Source organism: Marmota marmota, unplaced genomic scaffold, assembly GCF_001458135.2.
Source record: "Marmota marmota marmota unplaced genomic scaffold, marMar, whole genome shotgun sequence".
Classification (NCBI taxonomy): domain Eukaryota; kingdom Metazoa; phylum Chordata; class Mammalia; order Rodentia; family Sciuridae; genus Marmota; species Marmota marmota.
The window spans coordinates 12,588,200-12,597,042 of record NW_026000272.1 but is presented as its reverse complement, the minus strand read 5'-3'; positions in this window follow the sequence as shown (position 1 = coordinate 12,597,042).

The following is an 8,843-nucleotide window of genomic DNA, read 5'->3' as shown; positions in this document are numbered from 1 at the left end:
CACTGAGCCACAATCCCAGCCCATAATATATAATCTTAACCCAGAAATCTTACACATTTATTGAGGTATGAGAGATGGAAAACCAAAGGTCACCTGGCAACCATTAGCCTTCCCCTTTGAGGAAATACATTCCCATAGTACCCTTCATCAGCCAATTCCCTAACAAAGAAGCTTGAATCCAAGATCCTTGGAAACCTGGCCTTCTCCTATTCTGAGAATGACATGAACACTTTGGTCTTTTCCATTCTGTTTTCCCTGCTCCATGTTTCCATTATGGACCATTCCCTTCCCCCACCCCATTCCTAACCAGGTCTTTATTTTTGTGAAAATTTTATTCTGTTCCAGTGGAAATTGCTGGTAAGTTTTCCTATCTCCCCCACCACCAGGTGGGAAACTGGATTAGGACCAAGGAGAGAGCTTCAGTGGGTTCTTTCACATTTGGATGATGGTGGACAATGTAATGCTGGGTGTACCTTTCAGGATACCAGCTTCATCTCTACTTCTATAGGGAGACTTATGTTTAGGTCAGTGGTATGGGCTGGAATAATGAGGAAAGGATTTCAGGTTTTTCCCTCAGAGATGGCTTTGCTTCTTGCCTGGCCCCAGGCATGGATGGAAGGATGGAATGGATGTTGTACCTTTAGCAGGACTAAATTTTCTCCTGGCTGAAGTGCCTCCCCAAAGGCAAACTCACCTCATAATACCTATAAGCTTCTTTAGCTCACAAGTATTTTAAGTGTCAATCAAATTTTTTATCCACTCCTCTCCCCTTATTTTCCAGTCTAACAAATTTGGGAAATTCATATTAGATTCTTCCAACTTGGTACACTGCTTATTTAGGGGTGAAATAAACCCCAGGCCTATCCTGTGCCCCTCTGTAAGGAAGTCAACTGTGATCAAGAGGCCCTTTTTGGAAAGCTCTGGAGGACAGTTTTCTGTCAACACAAACTCACTTTTCATAGTGTGGAGAAAAGGAATTTTTCTTTGCTATCCACATGTTGACTCAATTTTCTAACAGTAACAGTCAAGTTTAAGGAGATGACTTTTTTCTTGGCTAAAATACTGTTTGTTCCAGATTCACATAGAATATATTTTAGACTTCATTAGTTTTGCTATTTTTGAACTGAGGCAGCGGGGACTTTAATTATTTACTTTAAAAATATGATCAAATATACATAAAATTTACCATCTTAAATATTTTTTTTTATTGGGGATTGAACCCAGGGGTGCTCCACCACTGAGCTACATTCCCAGCCCTTTTTATTTTATTTTGAGACAAGATATTGCTAAATTGCTTAGGGCCTTGCTAAGTTGCTGAGGCTGGCCTTGAACTTGCCATCCTCCTGCCTCGGCTTCCAAGTCACTGGGATTACAGATAACTGTGCCCACCTGCACCTGGCTTTTTCATAATTTTTAGGTATATAATTCAGTGGCACTAAGCACATTCACCCTATTGTGCAACCATCATTACTGTCCACCTCTAGATATCTTAATTTTTCAGAACTAAAGCTCTGTCCCCATGCCACAGTAATCCACTTCCTCCAGCCCCTGGTAACAACTATTCTACTTTCTGTCTCTATAAATTTACCTATTCTAGATATTTTATATAATTGGAATATCTGTCTTTCTGCAACTGGCTTATTTCACTTAGCACAATGTCTTCAAGTTCATCCATGTAGTTGTAGCATCTGCCAGAGTTTTGATTCTTTTAGTGGCTAAATTCTATTCCATTGTATGTATATATCACATTTTCTTTATCCATTCATCTGTTGATAGACATTTAGGTTGATCCCACTTCCTGGCTATTGTGAATATACTGCCTTGAAGGTGGGTGTGGAGATTTTCAAATGTTTTCACCATGAAATGCTGCATACACCTACATGAAAGACTGACAGAGTGGTGAGCAGATTCCTGTCATTTGGCGATGAGTATTCTATTGTCAGGACAATATGGAAAGTACTAGTCCATTCAATCCTCTCTTTTTCCAGGTGAGGAAAGTTTAGTGCAGAAAAGGAAAGGAAGCACAGTAGGACATCCAGAAAGTTGGAAGCAGAGCCATCAAAATAACTGCCTCCTGGCCTCCATCTGTGGCTATTTCCACTGTACTTGGCATTACTAGTTCAGGAAAGTATAGCATTCTTTCTTAATATCTGCAAGGGGAATATAGAAAGCATTATTGTGATCCTGAGAAAGTACTTTGAGAGAGACATGATTTATTTGTATTAAGACTTGCACATTGAGGTAGTTGTGAGGCCTTTTCCTCTTATATCATTTCATTGTGCTCCAATAGTCATCTAGTAACAGTATGTGGTTTCTAGAATGGAACTGCTGACACCATGAAGCAGCCACATCATGATACTCTAGCTTAGGAATGTGCTATTTGATTAATGAGATAATGGCTTCAGAGCCCTTTGAGCTTCTCAGAACAAAGGCACTTGATAAATTCAAAGTGTTATTGTTATGGCATTATCTAAAGATAGACATTTTACTAAATATTTCCATTTCAGGATTAATCTTCAGATGTCTGCAAACACTCATTTGCATTTCCAGAATGATACTTTACAATAAACCTGGGAAAACAATTGGATATGAGAGAATATACTTGACCCTACTGAATATTTCAAGATAACTGAAAATAGTTGGAAATGTTGGTACCATGGCAACAAAACGAAACTTCAAAATTTTTGAAACACATCCTTCAGACAAAAGATTCTTCATTGGGTTTCCTATTTTCTTCATCTTTGACATGAATTGCCTTTTGACAATGTGAATTTTGATTTGCTCATCTCCTCTAGGATCAGCAGGATTAAGATCTGAATGGTCATTGGCCAATTATTCAAAAGAATGGCAACATGAAGAATTCTTCATTCTATCATAATGGATTTCCAGCTCTTGTCATTTTTATGAAGAGGACTATTTTTAGATCATCATCTCCACTTCTCGAAATTCTATACCTTTATTATAAGGGCCATCAAAATGACAAAGAAATCCATGAATTAAAGGAAAAAGCAGATTGTCCCTGAAGGTGGAAAAGTTCTCTTCCCCTTAAAGCAGTGTCTTGGAGGCTGGAAGCAAGTACAAAGAGGACACTCATCTCTGAGGTTGAAATGACAAGAAAGAAAGAAACATTTAAGAGCTTGCTATGAGGTGCCAGGCACTGGACTTGACTCTTTCTGAAAAAAAAAAAAATCATCACATTTCATCTTCCTGACAATGCTGTCAAGTCAATAATATTCTTCCTTCTTGTAACTTGTAACTTAGTCTAGTAAATTGACTGAGTCAGAATTCTTTTTTAAAATATTTTTAGTGTTAATGGACCTTTATTTTATTTATTTGTATGTGGTGCTGAGGATCAAGCCCAGTGCCTCATGCATGCCAGGCAAGTGCTCTACCACTGAGCCACAACCCCAGCTCCAGAATTCTTTTTAAATTTGATACTGGGGATAGAACTCAGGGCCTCATGCATGCTAGGCAGACTGAATCAGAGTTTGAACACAGGTTTTCTAAAAAATAAAAAAAAAATATTGCCCAACTTTCTTCGTTTTTCTCCTTAATTCTGCTCATAGAGAGAAATTGGCTCTGTTTTCAGGTGAAAAGATATCCTCACCCTCATGGTCACATCTACATTTTGTAATCCCCAAACACAAATTTCTAGTCTTCAGGGTGGGGAGATGACTTCAGCAGCAAGAAGAAGACAGACAACAGGAGATAAGAGAGGAGTGTGGGACTTAGTGTTTAAGAGCTGGATTTGAAGTCTGGACTTATCACTTCTGGCTGGGAGCACTTGAGTAAGAAACAACCTCCTTCAGGCCCAGTTTCCTCACTGGAAAAAACAAGAATAAAATGGTACTCATCTCAAGGGGTGATTGTGAGCTTTGCTCATAGTGCCAGAAATGTCCTCAAACACAGAGCTTGGCACTCAGGAAGCATTCTCTGTGGTTGCTTTTATCTCTAGAAGACTCTATGTTCTGACATATCACCGGATGTTTCCAGCCACAAGGGTGGATTAGCGAGTGTGAAGGCAGCCGACAGGATTAGCCCGTTCAAGTCAAGAACACATGATATGGAGACAAAGCATTTGCACCCAGGGATCCCAAAATCCCCTCCCAAGGATCTCTGGAGTTGCGAGAGAACAGGACTGAAAGGTCAACTGGGCACTGAGAATAATAGGGGCCTTTCCCTATTTGGTGGATTAAATCAATACCTTTTTTCAATGATAATTTTTCCCCATAAATATATATTAAATATATGGAGTCTACTACTATTCTTTCCTTAATTCAACACATAGTTTCTGAGTGTTTCCTCTGTACCAGGCACTGTTCTTGGCACTAGAGGAATAGCGGTGGGGGGTGGGGGGTGCAGACAAAAATCTCTGACCTCATGGAATTTTCATTCTAGTTGGGGCAAGAGATGATAAATAGGTAAAATAGATTGTATTTCAGGGATGAAGGCTAAGGACGAAAAAAAAAAAGTGAGCAAACTGGCAGAAGGGGTAGGAAGTGTGGATGGGTTTTGGGACATTTGGAATCTCTAGTTCCCACCATCTGCAGGCTGGTGCCCAGGACACTATCAGCACAAAGGGCTAAGGCAGACTCTACATGCAGCTGTTGTTTCAGGGGCAGCAATGGCAAAGATTCATCCCGTAGCATGGGACCAAGGAGATCTGGGAACCAGGGGACAAAGCTGAGCTGATTTTAGGGGATGAGGTGACTCTGGGTTGGTGAATTGTTGCAATCCAGGTAGGACTGATGTTAAAGGGTCCTGTGTCTTTCAGGGGATGGGAATGGGATAGACCTGGTAAGTTTATATACTGAACATTTTGGAACATCTGAGAAGACCACCCATGAAGTTGGTGTATTTTCTTGTTGATTTCTTGTCTTAGGTGCTGTGCAGATGTGTCTGGAAAGTGTTTTACTGACAAAATACCATGCAGTGGCAAATATTCTTGCTGTGTGGGCTTAGATCATTGCTTCTTGCTGCCACCAGTCTATTACTAAGACTTTTGTGTATTACTGTCAAGTTGATCTGAGGTGGGCATGCAGCTGAAAGAGAGAAACTGCCCCCCCCCCATTTTCCCCTACTAGTGATTGAGCCCAGGAGTGCTTTAACACACATCCCCAGCCCTTTTTTAGTTTTTATTTTGAGACAGGACCTCACTAAGTTGCTTAGAGCATCACTAAATTACTGAGGCTAGTCTCAAATTTGCAATCCTCCTGCCTCAGCCTCCCGAGTCACTGGAATTAGAGGTATGCCCCACCACACACATCAGAGAGAGCCTTCTGATGATCATCTGGGGCAGCCTAGTTTAAAGCTACTGTGTGTGACACAGGATTGCTTAATTTTACAACTGGAAGTGGACTCAGCGGTCATCTTACCCAACTTCCTCCTTGGAGAAATGGAGTCACAGAGGATAAAAGTAACCTGCTAAAGTTTACCCAATATGTTAATGACATGCTAGAAGTCTGTTGACCATCTAGCCGGCAGATGCCGTCATGACATTTCAGATAAGGCACAAGAGCCCATTTGTTATTATCACTTGCTTATCATTAGAAATTTCTAATTGATTAACCTAGCCTCCCAGGCAAAGAAATGGGCCAAGTATTTTCCCAAACTTCGCTGGGAGCAGGCAGTGATTAGTTTCAGAATCAAACTGATTTAGCCCATGGCTTGGAGGCTTTGGAGGGGTGGAATTGGCACTTCAGAGGGGTGGGACTGGAGCCAACAAGGGTCAGCCAGAGCCTGCTGCCCCCAAGACCCTGGCTAATGCCCTAGGAGCGTGGGGTTTCTCTGGCTTGCTTCCTGGATATCCTTCTACCTGTGAGTGGGCACTTTTTGGAGCTCACATCCATTGGTTCTCTCTTCTTTTCTCACAGAAGCTTGAGAAGCAGACATCACACAGCTTGAAAAGGCAACATCTGCACCAGAGGTGCTGGGAACCACTATCCAGGCAGCTGTGAGTCCTTAGACATGTGTTAGTGCTGGTGGCTCAGGGCCAAGTGAAATCCCAGGCTCCAATCATGTGGCTACCCTCTGTAAAAGTTGGCTGCCTGAAAGAATGCATGAGGAAAATCAGAAGCGCCCGCGCACGTTTCCCTGTTGCAGTTGGTATGGAGCTGGAGTTGAGTCCCAAGTCCCAGGGATGTTAAGGCGCTCCTTTAATAGGACTTGGAAACCCAGACACCTGGTTTTGCCATTTGTAAGCTCCATGCGTCATCACCACACTGCACTTACCTCTGAGACCAGAGTGGCTTTCCCAGCTGGAGGTTGCCTTTGTGTGGATTGTCGCTTGGCTGCATTTCCAGAAGGGAGTAAGAGGTGCATGGCTTTGGTGTTATCTGCGACATCGAGACAAAAAGTGCAGAATAACACACGTTGCTCTGTGAAAACTGGCATGTTTTACTTCTGGGAAGTGTCACCTCCTGGCCATCCACTGAGATAAAGCTCGGAGCTGGGGGTATATGAAATATGTTTGAGCACTCTTCAAATCCCTTCTGCCAAGGCTGTGAACTAGCTACAAATAGACAAGTTCTTTATGAAAACTAATGGCACTGGAAGGGGGGGTGTCGAAAGCGGGAGGCACTTGGAACTGACAATACTGCATTATTTTCACAGTACTGCAATATGTTCTGCTTGGACAAAAGTAAGTTGGGCTCTGATAATATGATTCTGGATTCCATGGAATGTTGTGGCTCAGAGAGGCAAGAGATAAAAGAGAAACAATATAGTGGTAAGTTTTGAGGCTTTGACTTTATATGAAAACATCATTTTGTCACTTATATGGACTGAATGTGAGTAAAAGAAGAGTATTATGTTTCTGTGCATCAAAATGGAAACATGCTTCTTTGGCTGCGCTTTCTGTTATGCAAAAAATACCAAGTGCTGCTCATCATAGCCTTCATCCTGAAAGACTTGCACAATAATTCCAGAAAAAGATATGCCAGCAATCAATGGCTGTTCAGTTGGAGGGGAGAAAAAAAAAAAAACTCACTTGATAATACTACCTGGGAAGTGTCTTTGCTGGCACAACACATGTCCCAGCCCTACTGCTCCATGGTCGTACCATGTTTCTTCAATTACTGATCAGGGTGTGGAAGCTAGAGGCCATGGAGCCACAGGCCAGATATAATTTGTGCAGATTTGCCCAAGTTTATATAGCACTGTGTTATTCAACACAAAAGCAGCCACCATAGCAACCTCAGCATCACAAAATGCTTATGGTACCTCTGAGAGACAGATGATCCCCTTGCAAACATGTTGAAGTGCGCAAATGTTCCATAGCCACACGGTTCATCTTTGCCCTATGTGAAGTCTAAAGGTCTTGAAGTCTAAAGTGCTTTTTTCCCTCATTTTGGTGTGATCTTAGTGTCCCATTAATGCACAGTCTGCATTAAGTAAACTGCTAGTAGGCGGATTCCCTCCTCTCTCTTGGGATTTATTTTCCATTTTCATTTCCTTAATGATTTGAAAACTTGTTTTCAAAGGTTCCTCGGACAGGGCCCAGTGGCCTGAGCCTGGCTTCCTTTGCTGCCAAAGTGCCGGCCTTCTGCAGTATAACAGAACAAGGCCTTTGAGCAGCTAACTGGTAAGGAACACGATAATGAGCCCCAGCTGTGGAGTGCAGGCCCCAAGGAACCCAGGGGAGCCCAAATGGAGAGGGTCTGGTTAATCTGGGAAGCCGTTCTGTTGGTGCCCTAACCTTCTCTCTTCTGGTATCCAAATCCTAGGTCTAACCTCAAGCTGCTTCCCCTACTTTTTTCATGGGTCGGACATAGCAGACCCCCCAGCTCACAGATCTAGGAAACTCACTTGTAAAAGACCCCTAAGATAGAGTACAGGTAAACTGGATCCCCAAGAAATAAGTGAAAAGTACTGATGTGAAGAGTCTGCTCACTTTGCTGGTGTAAATACCCCCACTATAGCCCAATTTCAAACTACTGGCTTGCAAAAGTCCTGAAAGCTTTAACAAACAGCTCCAGCACATGACTGTCCCAGCTTGTCTTATCTGATGTTTGCAGCAATCTCACAGATAGGTTAGTGTTTTCAGCCCTGTTTAACAGAAGAGAAAACAGGCCCAGAAGGCTTAAGGCAGCAAGCCTCAAACTTTCCTGTGCATGTAAATACCTGGGGATGTTGTTAAAGTGGGAACCTGTGATTCTGCATTTTTAACAAGTTCCCATGTGACAAGTTTCCACACTTAATTAAAAGTACAGCCAAACTTCTGGAAAAGGAGGAGAGGCTAAAAGATGGTCTACAACTGAGGAGTCATGTTCTGTCTCCATGTTCCAAGCCACACTCTTAGATTTCTCTATCAATTCCACTCCTGGAATGTTCTGGGACCCTTGTGAGCCCTCCTATTGGTCACTGGCAAAGACTGTAAGATACAACATAGACTGCTTTTTTTTTTTTTTTTCGGTGGTGTCTGGGGATTGAACCCAGGGCCTTGTGCATGCAAGGCAAGCACTCTACCACTGAGCTATAGCCCCAGCCCTGAAAATAGGATTTTTAAGATGTGATTTTTTTTTCCAACTCATACTTACCCCACAGTTTAACCACTGAACCACTTACCTTTTCTTAGATACTGAGTTACCTTATGTGTATATATGTATATATGCATATATATATATATATGTATTTATTTATTTATTTTTTCATCTAGAATAAAGTGTGATCCATGTTGGGTGTTTTCTTCTTGACTTGAGGTCCCTACCCCCAAACAATTAAAGAATCTTCCTGCCCTGTTCCCCCCAACCCCATTCCAATCCCATTGAGGCAATAGCTCTTTAACGGTACTGGTGAACATCATCAGGAATATCCATCATTCAAATGACTGCTTAGATAATCAT